The 18,355-nt window shown below is 43.2% G+C and overlaps 1 protein-coding gene and 1 pseudogene across 2 annotated transcripts in view; both read right to left on the reverse strand.

The window, feature by feature from the left end:
- Positions 1–18,355, reverse strand: part of otofa (otoferlin a) — a gene marked incomplete at its 5' end in the record, with an annotated part of 319,129 nt that overhangs the window by 252,983 nt on the left and 47,791 nt on the right. The window lies entirely within an intron of this gene.
- On the reverse strand, positions 14,018–15,247 carry LOC311228801 (vitamin D3 receptor B-like; annotated as a pseudogene). The gene has a single exon. The product of its transcript is annotated as a vitamin D3 receptor B-like (transcript).

An 18,355-nucleotide genomic window follows, 5' to 3' on the forward strand; every position in this document is an offset into this window, starting at 1 on the left:
AATGTGTGTGGACTGTATCTCAATCTGTACCTAGATCTGTAGATCCATACATAGATCTGAAAAATCCATACACAGATCTGTAAATCCGTACACAGATCTGTAAATCCGTACATAGATCTGTAAATCCGTACATAGATCTGTAAAGGCGTACACAGATCTGTAAATCCGTACACAGATCTGTAAATCCGTACACAGATCTGTAAATCCGTACACAGATCTGTAAATCCGTACACAGATCTGTAAAGGCGTACATAGATCTGTAAAGACATACATAGATCTGTAAAGGCGTACATAGATCTGTAAATCCGTACACAGATCTGTAAATCCGTACACAGATCTGTAAAGGCGTACATAGATCTGTAAAGACATACATAGATCTGTAAAGGCGTACATAGATCTGTAAAGGCGTACATAGATCTGTAAAGGCGTACATAGATCTGTAAATGCGTACATAGATATGTAAAGGCGTACACATATCTGTAAAGGCGTACATAGATCTGTAAAGGCGTACATAGATCTGTAAAGACATACATAGATCTGTAAAGGCGTTCATAGATCTGTAAAGGCGTACACATATCTGTAAAGGCGTACATAGATCTGTAAAGACATACATAGATCTGTAAAGGCGTACATAGATCTGTAAATCCGTACATAGATCTGTAAAGGCGTACATAGATCTGTAAAGGCGTACACAGATCTGTAAAGGCGTACATAGATCTGTAAAGGCGTTCATAGATCTGTAAAGGCGTACACAGATCTGTAAAGGCGTACATAGATCTGTAAAGGCGTACACAGATCTGTAAATGTCTATATCATCAGTTACAAGTCAGACGAGCCTCTCAATTGTCTGTCTTTTTGCACGTGATTTTGTTACACTTCTGCCACAGCCGAGATCTACAGCCTATGGTGATTTGTCTGTGTGTGGAGATGTGTCTGTAACTCCAGGTTATACAGCCCTACCACCAGGTGGCGGTAGCACCCAGCAGTGACTTGGACTCTCTCAATACTGGAACTTTGTACAGTGGAAATATGAAAGTCGTTGCTACACCGATACGTCTAGCTCTAGAGAACAACAACATCTCAATCAAACTGCAGTTGGCGCCTTGGTTCCTGCTGTGAACGACCAGATGGTGCTGTGATCATGAACGTAGCTCTTGTTGAACTAGTGTAGCAGAACTCTGCTATTTCTGCCATTCATTCAAGATTCGGCACACAGGATGGAAAAGTCTATTTCTAAACAAAGAAAACATATCTTTAGTCATAATTTGTCAAAAAGATTGTCTATATGATATTTGAACGTGAATTTGTCATATATCCAGATACCAAGATGATTTATATTCTGTAACTCTCGATATAAGAACCTTGTACAGTGGAGGCCAGCCAGGCCTGGACTGGTCATCGGGAGCACCAGGGCTTTTCCTGGGGGCCTGGCCTGCGAAGTGGCCTCTTCCAAAAGAAGGGTACAGTATTTCTATAGTTGCAACAGCACAACAGTGAAGATGAGTTGGCAGATCACTCAGCAGGACCTCTCAGCGGGACCTCTCAGCGGGACCTCTCAGCAGGACCTCTCAGCAGGACCTCTCAGCAGGACCTCTCAGCGGGGCCTCTCAGCAGGCCCAGACTGGCCATTGGGCTGGTGGCCTGGTCTGCTAGATGGCCTGCCAGCGTACCTTGAACGCAACACTGGATTGCGCGAGGCTGAAAGGAGGCAGCCAGCCAAGCCCCCGGGACCGCTGCTGAAAAAGTGGCTATAGGAGACAGCCAGGAGGCTATATTCCGCACTATATTTCCCGGCCTGAATGATTTCCCCAGTCCGGCCCTGTTGCTACTGGTACCTCTAGCAGCTCTAGAGACCAACTTGGTTCTCAAACTGCAGTTGGCACCTTGTTTCTACTGTAAGGGTCCAGATGGTGCTGCGATAATGAACGTGGCTCTTGCTAAAGGAACTAGTGTAGCAGAACTCTAGTGTAGCACAACTCTAGTGTAGTGTAGCGTAGTGCAGCACAATTGTGTTCGTTCACCTCTTCACCTTGAGTCTGAGCTGTCTATGTTCTGCTATGCAGCTCTGTGGACGTCTTGTGTGTTATTTATAGGGCTGTGTTATTTATCGTCTACACTACGGCCTCTTCACCGCAGCCTTTTCACCACATAATGACTTTTCTGTGGTTCTCCAGTGACACGGGGTCACCGGTGTGCAGTAGGCTGGCTACTAGTATTACTAGCAATCCGCGGACGTTCATCTACAAAATAGTTTTTAGCAATAAAACCTGACAAGTATAACCTGAAATAAAAGAAAATGATAATAATACAAACTAACCTTCTTACTGTCTTTTTACTGTTATGTACATTACTACTATGCTACTATCTATCATGTTAATATGTCTTGATACTACTATGCACTCAGAGTGTAACACTCAAGTTCGACACTATTTGACTAACAATGCCAGAAACGTACCCCTACTGCTGACTTGTTGTTGTTCACAATTTTGTAAGTCACTTTGGATGAAAGCATCAGCTAAATGACTACATGTCAAAATGTAAATGTGTGTAACCTGTTTTCTGTCTCGCTGTCAATAATATTCACTTAACCAGCACAACATGTCAAACACAATAATGTACATTCACATTTACATTTAGTCATTTAGCTGACGCTTTTATCCAAAGCGACTTACAAGTTCTGTACGACAAGTCATCAGGAAGGGCACAACTCTATCAGCTGAGTAACAATGTTCATCAAAGTGTTGAGTGCTACAGTGTAGGTTAGTTTATTAGGACAAGTGCATGACAGTAAGGTTAGTTAGGGTTAGACTTTTTTTTTATTTAAAAAAGAAAATGCATTTCAGATAATGGTTGAAGAAGTGCGTCTTTAGTCAACGGCGAAAGATTGGACGGGTTTCGGCTGTCCTAACTGGGGTGGGTAGTTCATTCCACCATTCATTCCACGTCAGCGTACACCATGCAGGCAAAGGTGTTCTCGGTGCCCAACCCTACTTGTTTGTCTCAGATGTTGCGTTGAAGTTTGATGGGCTGTTCACCTCAACTGTTATTCCATCTGACCTGCTGGGGCCACCGTCTTCAAGACGTCTTGGCAAGAAGATCTGTCTGGCTTCGCCACAGCCACTTATCACTGTCAAGGCAATCTGGATCTTTGCAAACCTCGAGACAGAAGTAGAGCATCTACTCTACTGTAGCTGGAAGAATAAATGCAGCTTTCACTCACGGCTGCCAACAGCTCTAGTCATCAATTCACTCAACAGTGTGCTATTATTTATAATAAAACACAAGATACCTGTGGGCTAGTGATAATAAGGATAAGCGCTCAATGAAGAAACCCAATCCCCTTGCCAAACATCTATGCTACTCATAGTGGTCAAATAAAAAAGGGTCATAATGTGTATATGAGTTTAGGGTAAGGGGTGTAGGCCAGGGTAGGGAATAGGATATTAACCAGGTTTAGGGTAAGGAGGGAATAGGATACGAACCCGGTTTAGGGGTGTAGGGGTAGGGGAATAGGATACGAACCTGGTTTAGGGGTGTAGGGGTAGGGGAATAGGATACGAACCTGGTTTAGGGGTGTAGGGGTAGGGGAATAGGATACGAACCTGGTTTAGGGGTGTAGGGGTAGGGGAATAGGATACGAACCTGGTTTAGGGGTGTAGGGGTAGGGGAATAGGATACGAACCTGGTTTAGGGGTGTAGGGGTAGGGGAATAGGATACAAACCTGGTTTAGGGTAAGGAGGGGTAGGGGAATAGGATACGAACCTGGTTTAGGGGTGTAGGGGTAGGGGAATAGGATACGAACCTGGTTTAGGGTAAGGAGGGGTAGGGGAATAGGATACGAACCTGGTTTAGGGTAAGGAGGGGTAGGGGAATAGGATACGAACCTGGTTTAGGGTAAGGAGGGGTAGGGGAATAGGATACGAACCTGGTTTAGGGTAAGGAGGGGTAGGGGAATAGGATACGAACCTGGTTTAGGGTAAGGAGGGGTAGGGGAATAGGATACAAACCTGGTTTAGGGTAAGGAGGGGTAGGGGAATAGGATACGAACCTGGTTTAGGGTAAGGAGGGAATAGGACACAAACCTGGTTTAGGGGTGTAGGGGTAGGGGAATAGGACACAAACCCGGTTTAGGGTAAGGGGTGTAAGTGCAGAAGATTGTTTTTTCTTTTTTATGTGAGCTCTGAGTATGTGTCATGCTGATATGTCAGTTCAAATTACTGTCAAATTCAAGTAAAATTCTGATTCTGATTCTAATTCTGATGTGCAACCGGCATAAGCAATGTGGGCCCCTTCACCCACGCAGCCCAAGACCGGGTGCCACACAGTGGGCGATGAAAAAAGCAACCCCCACCCCACACCGCATATGCTGTATATCATTTGCATTATCTTGATTCAGTGTTCATCTGGATCTGTGCAGCACTTTGTAACTTTGTTTTATACCTTATATTTGTCCGGCAGTGTGGCTACATGAGTAGAGCTCCGGACTCATGATCGAAAAATCACCGGTTCGAGCCCCGGTCAAGGCTGTTGTCGGAAAGTGATGTTGTTGTCCAGCAGGGGGCACTCTGTCCTCTGGACTAGTCAGTAACAATGCCCCTGTTACGGTGATAGGGACACCGTAAATGTATAGCTGCGAGTGCTGTCCTTTGGATGAGACGCTAAACCAAGGTCCTGACTGAATCTCGGTCGTTAAAGAACCCAGGACGCCTATCCCAAAGAGTAGGGGGTTCCCCGACGTTCCTGTCCAAATTCCCAATCAGGTCTCTGACATCAAGGCCACCTAATCATCCCTTCCCCTTAATTGACTGATATCGATCCCTGTCTCCTGAGCCGTTCAGCCGTTGTGTAGTGTGATGTGTATATGACAGCCATTGAGCCTGCGTAGCCCAAGGGTGGGTGCTACCAGTGGTGGTGAAGGAGGCAATTTCCACCCTACATTGTGGGGAGCGCTTTGAGTGTCTAGAAAAGCGCTATATGAATGAATTATTATTATTATACAAACAAAGTTATACTTGGTAACGTACTTATTTATTTAGGAGTAAGCATCCATTTATCTTTCCCCAGTTAAGAATGCTTTTTAGGTTCAGTGATCGGCTTCCATTAGATGATAATTTAATGTTCTTCCCATGTTTATTGAGGCACTTTTCCATTCCTGAGAAGCCACGTGAAACAGTGGGAGAGTTATGAAGCAATTATGTTATGATATAGTTATGAATGCAAATACAAGGCTCCCTACTGAAGTGGCTCTGAGTGAATGTGTGTGTGTGTGTTTTTATTGTACATTGGGTTTAACATTGGGTTTAACATTGGGTTTAACATTGGGTTTAACATTGGGTTTAACATTGGGTTTAACATTGGGTTTAACATAGGGGCGACAGTGGCTCGGGAGGTAGAGCAGTCGTCTGGTAATCAAGAGGTTCCCGGTTGGGAATCGAATTTGCAACAAACTGGCAATAAGGGATTCTAATTAATTTCAATATAAGTAATTTCCACATAAATGATATTGTTCCAATATTTCTTGGGTAATCCAGAGGTTCCCACTTCGATTCCTGCTACTCCCGGGCAGCGTGTCGAAGTGTCCTTGAGCAAGACACTTAACCCCTAATTGCTCCCGATGAGGGTCGTGAAACCTGCCCACAACAACATGTTGTGAGCAGTGTAAATATCGTGTAAAAATCATAGCTAGACCGAAGATACAGGGTTTTCACTCAAAAGCATCGAAATGCAACAGTGTGTCTGTTTGCTTGTTTGCATGAGAGAGATCAAAAACACCATAACATGCATACAAGCCACAGCGGTATTTCACAGCTACACCCCTGAAGCCACTGCCTTCAGCTGCGTTAGACAGCTTGAAAGAAACTGCTTGTTCAGTTTGAAAGGAACCACTATTCAGCATTCCCTGCAGCCTTATCTCTAGGTGGAGAATGCTGTAAATTCCGCCTCCACTATCATTTATTCAATATACTCAGAGATGGGGGGGGGGGGGGGGGGGGGACTATCTCCGAAAGGGCAGCACTGAAATTAAAGAATTTTTTTTTTGTGCTGAATGGATATTCCAGACAGTTTTTATTTCACGGATGACTGCTGTAGAAGCATGTAAAGCAGGCAGCCACCTAAAAGCAAGGCTTCAGTGACCTGCTGTAACTCTGACAGCGATATGTTCTCCATCAAGAGAGGCCACTATCCATTATAAACACCCAGACATTTATGTCCCGTAACCCAAGTGCCTCGCAATCAGGGAAGTCATGCGGGTACTTCCAGGAAGTGACCTCATTCATGGTGGTCAGATCCTGCACTGTAAGATCAACCACAGAATGTACTTTTGGGAGCAGGGTGGTATAATCAACACAGGGCTTTTAAAGGGGGACATCTTATGGAAAATGGGTTTTCGCCTAGTCTTTGTATGGATTTGGCAAGTCTGAAATGATATTCAGGTGCCGGGGGGGGGGGGGGGGGGGGGTTTGGTCAGGGTGTGGGAGTTTAGGCAGATTAACAAGCCTACACAATTATTTCCATTTGCGATATACTGCCTAATATACCGCCCAGTTTGTGAAAGTTTACTCTTGGGTGTGTGGCCAGGCAGGGAAGGGAATAATTCATTTAAAATGTGATCCGTGCTACGCTAGGGCTGGCTGATCTAGACAGAAGAAATCAATATCACAATAATAAAGGACTTTTTTAACATATTTGAAATGGCGGGTTATGTAGTCCAGTTAATGCCAGTTAATCTCATTGAACTGCGTGGCAGTGGTGGAAGAAGTACACAGTTCCTTTACTTAAGTAAAAGTAGAAATACCAAGAGAAATTAGTACTCTATAGGTTATATTAAAGTGGTATGTGGTCCAGTTATTCTGCTCTGATTATAGGTTATGTTAAAGTGGTATGTGGTCCAGTTATGCTGCTCTGATTTTAGGTTATGTTAAAGTGGTATGTGGTCCAGTTATGCTGCTCTGATTTTAGGTCATGTTAAAGTGGTATGTGGTCCAGTTATATTATCATACTGGCCAATCGCGTCTCGCTCTGCCATACTGAGATATCATTATCTCCAGCACCTATTGTGCCCATGGAAACCAAACACATGCACCCACTTGCACGTGACCACGCCACTCCCCTGCGTGCCTCTACAATAGGCAGGAAGTGGTCACACTTTCACCCTTCCTCATTATTTTCCAAACGCAGAAGCAGCTCATAATGCACTTTCAAACAGGTGGAACTTTGTTATGAAGCGTAGGGAAAAATGACGCAATGTTGGGCTTTCGCCAGAAGTACGCCAGCCCCCAGAACCTTCTCAGCACGTCCAGACAGCACGGTGGTCCTATCCTGTGTTTTCCTCGTCGCTTGACAGCGGACTATGCACGGCGCTTGGCAGTCGAGCCACGCCGTGCTCAGGTAGGACCTTACGCCGACTGGCGTTGGTACTGGCATGTTTGATACTGCTCGTTGTCTCGTGAGACGACCGGGCGATGTATTAGCGCGGGGGGCTGGGTGTTTGGATAAATGTGGTCATCATGACTCATTGTTGAATGTTTTTCCAAGTATTTTAGCGCGCGCAGCTGGTGCTAATGCTACAATGTTTGGGGCGCCATTTCCCATGTACCCCGCCGGGGCTGTCTTCACTCTTCCCTCCTCTTAACCATTCATGCTGACGGTCAATCGGTGTCTAATGTTGGGGGTTTAGCTGAGGCTTATTGGGCTGACGACAGGGCTCAGGGCAGGTGTGCATTTGTGAATCTATGAATTGAAAATGGGGGACCCTGATGTAGACAGGACTAACGTTTTCTCTGGTCTGCATCCCCTTAACAATTGTGTGTATTGGGCTAGCCCATTCTGCAATATGTTAATAAAGTTTTCGTTCATTCATTCATTTATCCCTTACACGGGTGCATGCACAGGTGTGCCGCAGTGGAGGTTATTGCATGACTACTAGTGGAGCAGTGCTTCACTAGTAATAGACTTTGGTCAGCAGCCGCCACTGGTGTTCCGTGCTTAGTGAAGCAGGTGGCATCGGTCCTTTGCCCTGTGGGTGATGGGGCCTTAGGGCCAGCCGACGTCAAAAGCATCGCGCAAGGTTTTGAGGTTATTCAGCTTTTGACCCAGCCGCAAGCTATAACCGCAGGGAGGGCTAGGATGCTGTCAACGGTTGTTCACAGGCATCTTTGGTTGGAGCAATCTCCCCTTGAGGAGGGGAGGGGTCTCCTCCTCAGGGCTCCCCTCTCCGCGGGTGGACCTTGGTCTGTCCACGGGGGCGCGGGCGGCATTTGACCTGGGCTCCACACCGCCCCACACCGCGCAGCCAGAGGTGAGAGCACGGCCTCGCCAGCGGCTGCGGTGAGGCCCCCAGCCAGCGGCCATGTTTCCCCCGCCTGAGATACCCTGGACACAAAGAAAACAGGTGATCACAAGGTGGGCACGCCCTAAAAAAACGTTGCCATCTAGCTGTGTCTAGCGCGCTCTCCGGTTACTCCCCCCCGCTACACTATGGGACTCAGGGCTCTGATTTGTCCCGTTTGGCTGCGGACCACGTTCTTCCAGTGAGGCGCAAGCGGCCCCACATTTCGCTTCTCATGGAGACAGGGGCTGACACCCAGTTGCTAGCTAGGCCTGGGTCTGTCTATGAGAATGCTGTGCTGCGGCGGCTGAGTGGCGCAGTGGGCAAGGCGCTCACCACTAATGCAGGAGATGCTGGATTCGAGCCCAGCTCTCTGCGTTGCTACCAGCTTGGCTGGTCGTTCATACTACAGACTCCTACAGGTCGGTTGGTGCACCTGTACAGCAGAATCAGGAAGTAACGGGGGCAGCGTGAGCCTCCCACGCGTTACTCCTCGCCACTGAGAGATCGCGCTGTACAGGTGAAAAGATGCGACAGCTGCCTCCTCGTGTACCGGAGGGGACACGTGATGCAAGGCTTGGTCCTCACTGCAGCCGACCAGTGGGAGGCATAGTCTAGAAACGTTCGAGACAGGGGAGGGGAGAATTGAAGGGAGAATTGGCGAGGCGAAATTGGGATGGGAGAAAAATAGAAAAATAAGGAGTAAAGGTGGATAACAAAATAAAAAAAGAATGCTGTGCTGTCAAGCGGCTCCCACACCACACGTCCTGCGTCTGTGTTTGGTGAGCCTGGTGTTGTATCTGTCGACGGAGCAGGGTTCCCTGTATCTAAAAAAATTGTCAGAGGGGGAACTCTAGGCCCAGGAGGTCGCAGCGTGGGTTCCCCCCAGCCCCGCCCTCGCCAGGCCGGGTATTACATTAGTGCCTCCCCCATCTGGACTTCCGATCCTGCGGTGGTCAGCAGGCACGCGTAATTTGGGTGGTAGTAATATCACTACAGGGCTACGGTGTGTAGGGACTCACCCTATCGGGCAGCGTGGGGACCACACACCATGCATATCCAGCTGCAGAGCAGGCTGTCCTCAGCAAGCTAAGCCGGGAAGATGCTCAGCGGGGGAGCCTATGTCACCAGGGGTGATGGCCGCTGTCGGGGGGCCCCCCTTGGGTGCGATTGCCTCGTTGGTCGAGTCAGGGTGCGATATCCCGGCTCCGCGAGATTCATGCATGTCTGACTGTTAAACAAGTAAAAAATTATGTAAATATGTTGTTAGAATGGTACAAATATTCATCTGGTGACATTCTTCATAGCATTAACACATTTATTGACCCAGAAAATGTGTCGTTTTACACCAAAATGTATCTTCTATGTTCAACGTTCTAACAACAAACCCTAACCCAACATTCACATTTTTGGCAGTTGTTAGAATGTTCGACACAATTGTACCACATCCACAAACCTGCTTGATTATTGCCCTAAATAGCATGCAAGTTGGACAAAGTGGGTATGTCTGGAAATAAGAGGCTTGTGGTTACCTATAAAACCAATGTTCACTCTGATATATTCATGTGAACGGCCAAGGGACCTTTTGGAAGATGAGCATGGCAGTTTTTTCTAGGCGAAAATTCAACATAATTTTGAATCATTGCCTATTAAAACCCCCTTCCCAACAGTTGGGCTTAATGTTACCAATGGAAAGCTTAGCTTCTCTAGTTTACAGGGATACCAATACCTTTGTGTTCGCTCAGATATTGAGCACGCTATGGACCAAGATATTTATTAATGGGCAGAACCTTGATTTTACATGGCGGCCATCTTGAAATCCATCATGATGACGTGGCCCCTACCCCAAATTGAATTGTCCTGCGCGTCCACATCCTTCTCAAATCTGGCGCTAAGCCACCGGACTATTGAGGTTCCATAATGTTCTGATGTGCATTTATGGGGTCTCGTAGTAAGATAACCGTTTTAAATTGTGAAGCCAAGGGAGATGGGAGCCTCATCGTACTCTCTTGCCTTTGGCTTTGAGAGCGAGCGCATGGCACGACTACGCCAACTTCTCTTTCCGCACCTGGCGGTGTCAAAAACGTTTCCATTTTGTTTTCAGATCGTTTTTTCTCTCCCTGGTTGGATCCGATAGCCAACGCAGCGTCAGCTAGCTAGCTCGCTACCACAGGTGATATATAACTGATTCTGTGTTTACTGTAACTGACAACTGAGCAATAGTGTTTGTTTACAGCTCTCATGTGCAACACATTGTATTTAATGTGAATACATTTAGTTCCGCTCTGATTATTTTGTTCCACTGGTAGTCTCGCACAGCCGGACCTCTTTTCACACTGCATTAGCTCTGTGCCAGGAGTAGTGCAACCATAGAACTATATGAGGGAACAATGTCTTTTTTCGCCCTCCATCTCATCCCTACCCCCCACAGTTTGTGCACTGACCTGCACAATCAGACAGTAGCTACTGACCTTACTACCCTCAGTACCTACACAATCTGTACTAACCTTACAACTACCCTAATTCAGTATTCTTAACCAGTATTCTTAACCATCACAAAGAACCTCTGTACTGAAAAGACTGTACTTATTTTTTTTTATATTTGATATTTTTATTCGTTTTTTTTAGACATTACAGTAGACAGTACGAACGTGACATACATACACTTATCGACAAAACAATCAAAAGACAAACAAATTAAATAAAAAACAGACCAACACCAAAAAATATGTAGAAAGAAATATATATATATAATAATAATAATAATAATAATAATAATAATAATAATAATAATAATAATAATAATAATAATAATAATAATAATAATAATAATAATAATAATAATAATAATAATAATAATAATAATAATAATAATATATATATATATATATATATATATATATATATTGTAACTGAGGGGTACAATTCCCTGACTGTATTGTTAGATATGATATTTAATACCACTACCTCATGTACTTTAACTTCTGGCCACCCAGTACAAGATATAAGTATGATGAACACTTTCCCACCTGATGAAACGAATCCACACAAATGTACCAAATCGAAGGTTTAATACAGCAAAGGGTGTATACAACGATCACTTAATTACATTTATGATTTGAAATATGAAATATGCACTTTTATGGCAAATGAGTATTCGTAGGTAAATCAACATTGAATGTCCAATCTCTGGTTACGCAGGGAGTAAGTATACAACCTGGAATATTTAGGAAACGATAGCGATGGTACTTAAATGATTATAGCTGGATACACTAAGGGGGGGGGGTCCCGCTGGTTGTAAGACAGTAGGAGGGGGGGGTTAGAGAAGCCGCTGGCGGTATCCCATCTGGCCGACGGTGTCTTGGGAGAATCCAAAGTCTTGGACACGGTGCCCACAGAACCTCGGACCGCAGACGAATACAGCTGGACCCTCTGTGGACGGTAGCTGCCGGTCCACAACGGAGAGACGTGAGGCGACCTCACTGGTGTCGAGCGCCGTCTCACCTGGAGTCTTCTCCGGGGGGTAGTTCCAACACTCCGCAGTGTTGGCCTTTATCCATGGAATAATCAAAGCACACAAAGCATAATCCAAGCCGTGGAAGGCTCGCCGTCGTCCGGGTAGAGTAATCCAATATACAGGTCCAGTCGCTCTTGGCCCGGAGCTCCTCGGATGCAATCACCACTAGGGGTCTGACCAGCCTGGTTAAGCGTCCAGATAACGTCAGGAACGATGGGGGTACTGATAACTTTAGAACTCTAACCGAACGATGCACCATACATAAATAGACTATTATTAGCTTAATAGAATACGTCCAACTCGACGGTATAGTGCCAAACTATGACTATTCAACTATTAATCTACACGATATCTCAATGCCTATTCTGGGGCCAAGTAGGCCTTACTACACCACACGTGCGTCGTGGGGAGGCTTTGCGTCTGTCACTCTGTTGGAGGGTAAAGAACTGGACTAAAAGGAAGTTCTACTTTACTTGCGCCATATATATATGCGCTATGAACAAATAGTACCATTCGTATTTCGCCCGACATATTCCTGCGCGGAACCGGGGCTTGCCACGACATGTTAGGCGGCACGATTGAACCTGGACCTAGGGGTATGGCAACCTGGCGCCAGGTTCTCGTCCAATGGTAGAATGAAACTATTATGGGCTGTTTAGTAGACTAAAGGGATATTCAATGCATATTGTACAAGGAATATACAGGGGATATCAAACGATATACAAATACAATTAAATATATATATATAAATAAATATACATATTCGGTTTAATCTGATCCTTCACAACATATATATATATATATATATATATATATATATATATATATATATATATATATATATATATATATATATATATATATATATATATATATATATAATAATATATATAAATAATAATAATAATAATAATAATAATAATAATAATAATAATAATAATAATAATAATAATAATAATAATAATAATAATAATAATAATAATAATAATAATAATAATAATAATAATAATAATAATAATAATAATAATAATAATAATAATAATAATAATAATAATAATAATAATAGGACTGGAAAGTCAGGACAGCTAGCATGTAGAGCGACTGTGCGCGCAAAAAGGCCTTGGTGTGACGGTATGGTAGCTTTGCACCGGAGCTTATTTTCGGAGAGAGTAGTTGGACCCTTTGGCAACATGTGAAAAGGCGTTGCGTTTCTGACGCGGCACGACGCCTTTTTTTAGAGAGAAGTCACTGAGCGGAGAAATGATGGAAAATTGGAAAACGCAGAGACGTAAAGAACGACGACTAGTTTGCAGGCACTGTGTTCGCACCGACATACTGAAATGTCATATTGGTATGGTTTCTATGTTATGTGGAAGGAAATAAAAAACAAAATAAAAATACAAAATAAAAAAATTTACTGCTTCACATTTAGAATAGAATAGAATAGATCTTTATTTGTCATTGTTGGTACAACGAAAATTTGTTAGGAACATCACCACTGGCATACAAACATAAGATATAGCATGTGCAAAATAATAATGTCAATAATAATAGTAATATAGTAATAAAGTATCAATGTCCCAATGTCCTCAATATAACATACCATCGTTGTCCCAAATGCATTTAGGTCATGTGAATACAAAAAAACAAGACTCCCAAAGAAACCAAGAGGTAGCTTAAAACTGAATGGCTAAATGGATGAGTGAATGGATGAGTGAGTAATGTTTGTCATGTCCGGGTGGACGACACACTGTCCGGGCGTGTTAAGCAGCGGTTTTGTCATCTAAAAAAACAAGACAGAAACACTATGTCATATATATATATAGGCAGAGGTTCTATGTATGGTTATAATTGGATTATGTGAAGTTCCCTTGTTTTGCTGCATCTCTCTCTCTCAATCTCTACCTCCTCTCCAGGTGACCTCTTCTGTCTCAGGTCTTTATACCTGGATAAACTCCTTTCAAACCAACTGACGCACACATGCATACACACGCACGCACACACGCACGCACGCACGCACACACAACCACTTATGTCTCCCTCTTCCGCACCACCTGATTCCCCTGCCTGGCTACAGCCTCAGCGCCTTGCCTCCTTCTCTGACCCTCCCCCGCCTCCTCTCCCCGAGGCTCCTTCCCTCCTTCTCGGACCCTCCCTCGCCTCCTCTCCCCTAGGTGGCCTCGCTGCCGAACACCTCCAGCACCAGGGGCGTGAGCTGCATGCTGTGCTCGGGCTGGAAGGAGAGCGAGCGGTACTGCTTGGAGTGCTTCTCGTTCAGGCTCTGTAGGTCGGCCAGCTTCTGGATCATCTTGGCGTACAGCAGGCGCCCGCCGGGGTGGTGCAGCCGGATGTAGGCCCGCAGGGTCTCGGCCAGGCGTTCCTGGAGGGCCTTGATGCGTGCGTGGTCCTGTACGCCCGGACGGTCTGGGGAGAGCAGGCAGATGGCCATGAGCATCACGTGCTCCTCCTCTTGGAGGTGGAGCTTCTTCAGGCCCACCTGGAACTTCACCAGGGGCTCCAGCAGCTCCAGCGTGTATCCCGCCTTGGTGACGTCGCTGATCTGGTATTTGAAGTCTGGCGCACCGCAGTTCCAGGACATGTCCTCCAGGCTGAAGCTCTGGTTGGAGCGCAGCATGATCACCTCGATGGCGCTGGACTTCAGCAGGGCGATCTAGTCCTCCTCCGTCAGGTCCCTGAAGCCGGGGATCATCTTGGCGAAACCGACGACTTTCTGGATGCTGTAGGAGACCAGGTCGGCCAGGTGGGGCAGCATGGAGAGGCGGGTGCCGTCCTCCTCACTGGAGTCTGGACTCCGACCCTGCTCCTCATACATCAGCTTGGTGTCCACGGATTCTGGAGAGTGACTGAAGGAGTCTGACGAGGGGTCGGACAGCGAGTGGACTGCACCCTCACGCACCGGAGGCCTGAAGCGGGTGAAGTCGGAGTAGGAGTCGTCGTAGGTCTTGTGGTGCGCCTCCACCAGCGTGGCGATGACCTGGCTCTGATCGTCCGTCAGTCGGGGCCGCTGTGCCTCCCTCACGGCCTCCCGCTGAGCCTCCTCCTCCTTCCTGGTCTGGATCAGGTCCTTCTTCCTCTGCAACTCTTCGTCGGTCAGAATGAACTCTTTCATCATGCCAATGTCCACGCAGCGCTTCAGCCGGCACGCCTGGCAGTGGCGCCGGTTGTCCTTGGTGATGGTGCAACTGCCGTTGAAGGGACAGGTGAAGCTGTCCTTGCCCTTCATGCTGCGTCGGAAGAAGCCCTTGCAGCCTTCGCAGGTCATGGCGTTAAAATGGAAGCCGGTGGCCTTGTCGCCGCAAACGCCACAGATCCGCGGAGCATTCCTGTCAAACTCATCAGGGGCCACAGTGGAGGTACTCGCAGCCGTGGACTCCATCTTACTAATGTGCGGGCCGGGGCTCCACTTCACTGGTCAAATTACTTACTTGTGAGTAGTACGTCCGTTGATAAAGAAAAGCAAGGTCCACAGGGTAAAGTAAAGATAGCCAAATGGTTTATTTGCGAAGTCTCTCTTTACAGAAGTGGTCCTAAATCTACTTTCCTGAATATTCCTGTCAATACTACTACAAGGTAAGAAAACTGTATTTTCCCAGTCTCCAAAGTCACCGCCGACTCCACACAGGAAAATTCCTTAGTAGTGCGCAAGCCGTAAATCTACTTGCTGGTTTTGGCTTCAGGTCCTTGTTGAGTCCATCCTTTCGGGTCCATCCAGTCCGGTCGAAAATGTAACTGCCACAGAGAGAGAATCGTGGCTATAATAGAGACCCAAACGTTCTAGAATGTTCGGTTATGACATCATACAGCTACATCACGAATGTTCCAGAACGTTCTATCATGATGTCACGCTAGGGTTCCAGGATGTTCTATGTTCTAGAAAGTCCTATTATGACATCGCCACAAACGTTCCAGAAGCTTCTATGTTCTAGAAAGATCTATTATGACATCACCACAACGCTCTAGAAGGTTCTAGGTTCCAGAAGGCCCTATTATGACAAATACGACGGTTCAATGACTTTATCTAAATCCAATCAATATTAAACCTTCACGTAATACAATAACCGAAATATATATAGCTTCGGCTCTTACACCGGCCCCTAATTGTCCTTCTAATCTAGAAACAATTAGCCACTACTAAACCCCAAGGAGCCGAACCAAACTCGGTGCCAGAGGTCACTAGTACATGGCACACCGGGGGAGGACGGTCTAATAATAATAATAATAATAATAATAATAATAATAATAATAATAATAATAATAATAATAATAATAATAATAATAATAATAATAATAATAATAATAATAATAATAATAATAATAATAATAATAATAATAATAATAATAATAATAATAATAATAATAATAATAATAATAATAATAATAATAATAATAATAATTATTATTATTATTATTATTATTATTATTAAATTTAAAAAATAAAATAAAATAAAAAAGATATCAATATATATATATATGTATATATATATATATGAATAAAAAAATATCAAAAAATTAAAAGTTCTCAGAGTATTTAGTGTTACAGAGTTGTTCCTATACAGTGTCCTTGTTTCAGGAGGTGAGAGACGTAGTCAACCGTTCCACATAAGAGATGAAGGGTTGCCACACCACATCACACAATTTTTTTTTAATATTTGATATTTTTATTCATTTTTTTTAGACATTACAGTAGACAGTACGAACGTGACATACATACACTTATCGACAAAACAATCAAAAGACAAACAAATTAAATAAAAAACAGACCAACACCAAAAAATATGTAGAAAGAAATATATATATAATAATAATAATAATAATAATAATAATAATAATAATAATAATAATAATAATAATAATAATAATAATAATAATAATAATAATAATAATAATAATAATAATAATATATATATATATATATATATATATATATATATATATATATATATATATATATATATATATAATATATAATAATAATATATATAAATAATATATATATAATAATAATAATAATAATAATAATAATAATAATAATAATAATAATAATAATAATAATAATAATAATAATAATAATAATAATAATAATAATAATAATAATAATAATAATAATAATAATAATAATAATAATAATAATAATAATAATAATAATAATAATAATAATAATAATAATAATAATAATAATAATAATTAAATTTAAAAAATAAAATAAAATAAAAAAGATATCAATATATATATATATATATATATATATATATGAATAAAAAAATATCAAAAAATTAAAAGTTCTCAGAGTATTTAGTGTTACAGAGTTGTTCCTATACAGTGTCCTTGTTTCAGGAGGTGAGAGACGTAGTCAACCGTTCCACATAAGAGATAAAGGGTTGCCACACCACATCAAATTTCCCACTTGATCCCCGTAAAGTATTTAATCTTTTCAACTTTTAAATGGTACATTACATCGCAAATCCACCTGCCAAATGAGGGAGGATGTTCATCTTTCCAGTTCATAAGAATGAGACGTCTTGCTAGAAGGGAGGAGGAGTAAGCGATGCAGTTCAGTAGTGCTTTTGGTAGATGTAAGTCGTCGGAAAGAACACCAAAAAAAACCAGGAAGTGACACGGTTCCAGTACCCGACCTGCCAGGTCTGAGTAGAGCTTAAATATGGACGTACTTCTGAGGTTTTCAAACGCGGCACGACAGTGTTTCAGGGTACCGTGGATTAGAACAGACATTGTTCCAACAGGCACTCTCACATTCTACATTTTACAGTAGACGAGAATCCATTGTGAGGCACATGTCTGGTTTTTAACCATTCTATTGTGCTGTGCTGTCTGTTGGACTGCGACGTAATTGCCCTCTGGGATCATAATGAACTGAACTGAACTGAACTGAACTGATATTGCTGTAAATTGTACCTAAATTGTACCTCATCCCATTTCTGCTTTGCACTATAAAGTATTGTATATTAGTACATTGCATAGTATATTGTATATTGTATGGTAACTCAGTTACTTCTATTCTGCATCGAACATTGTACATATGTCTATACTGAACACTGTGACTTCTATTTTTACTTCTATTTTTACATGCTATACTATTTTATTTCATACTTATCTCGTCTAGCACAGTCTCTGGAGCGTAACAGTAAGAAGCATTTTGTATAAAAGTATTCTGTACTTCTGTATGACAACTATTAAAGAAACTTGAAACTTGAAAGTTGAACTGAACTGAACTGAACTGAACTGAACTGAACTGAACTGAACTGAACTGAACTGAACTGAACTGAACTGAACTGAACTGAATAGGGAGGTGTAGTCTGATCGCGCGGTCCACCGGTAATAGAGATTTATCATTGGGAAAATGTGTTATCGGCTATTGTAATAATTCTGCCTCATGAACATTGGCAAGCTTTCCATTTTTTGCACAAAATGAGTTCCCTTCTATCACTAACATTATTGTTTAAGCATTTTTGGTTGAAATAAAATGATA

Source organism: Notolepis coatsorum (genome assembly GCF_963971535.1).
Source record: "Notolepis coatsorum genome assembly, chromosome: 5".
NCBI classification, from domain to species: domain Eukaryota; kingdom Metazoa; phylum Chordata; class Actinopteri; order Aulopiformes; family Paralepididae; genus Notolepis; species Notolepis coatsorum.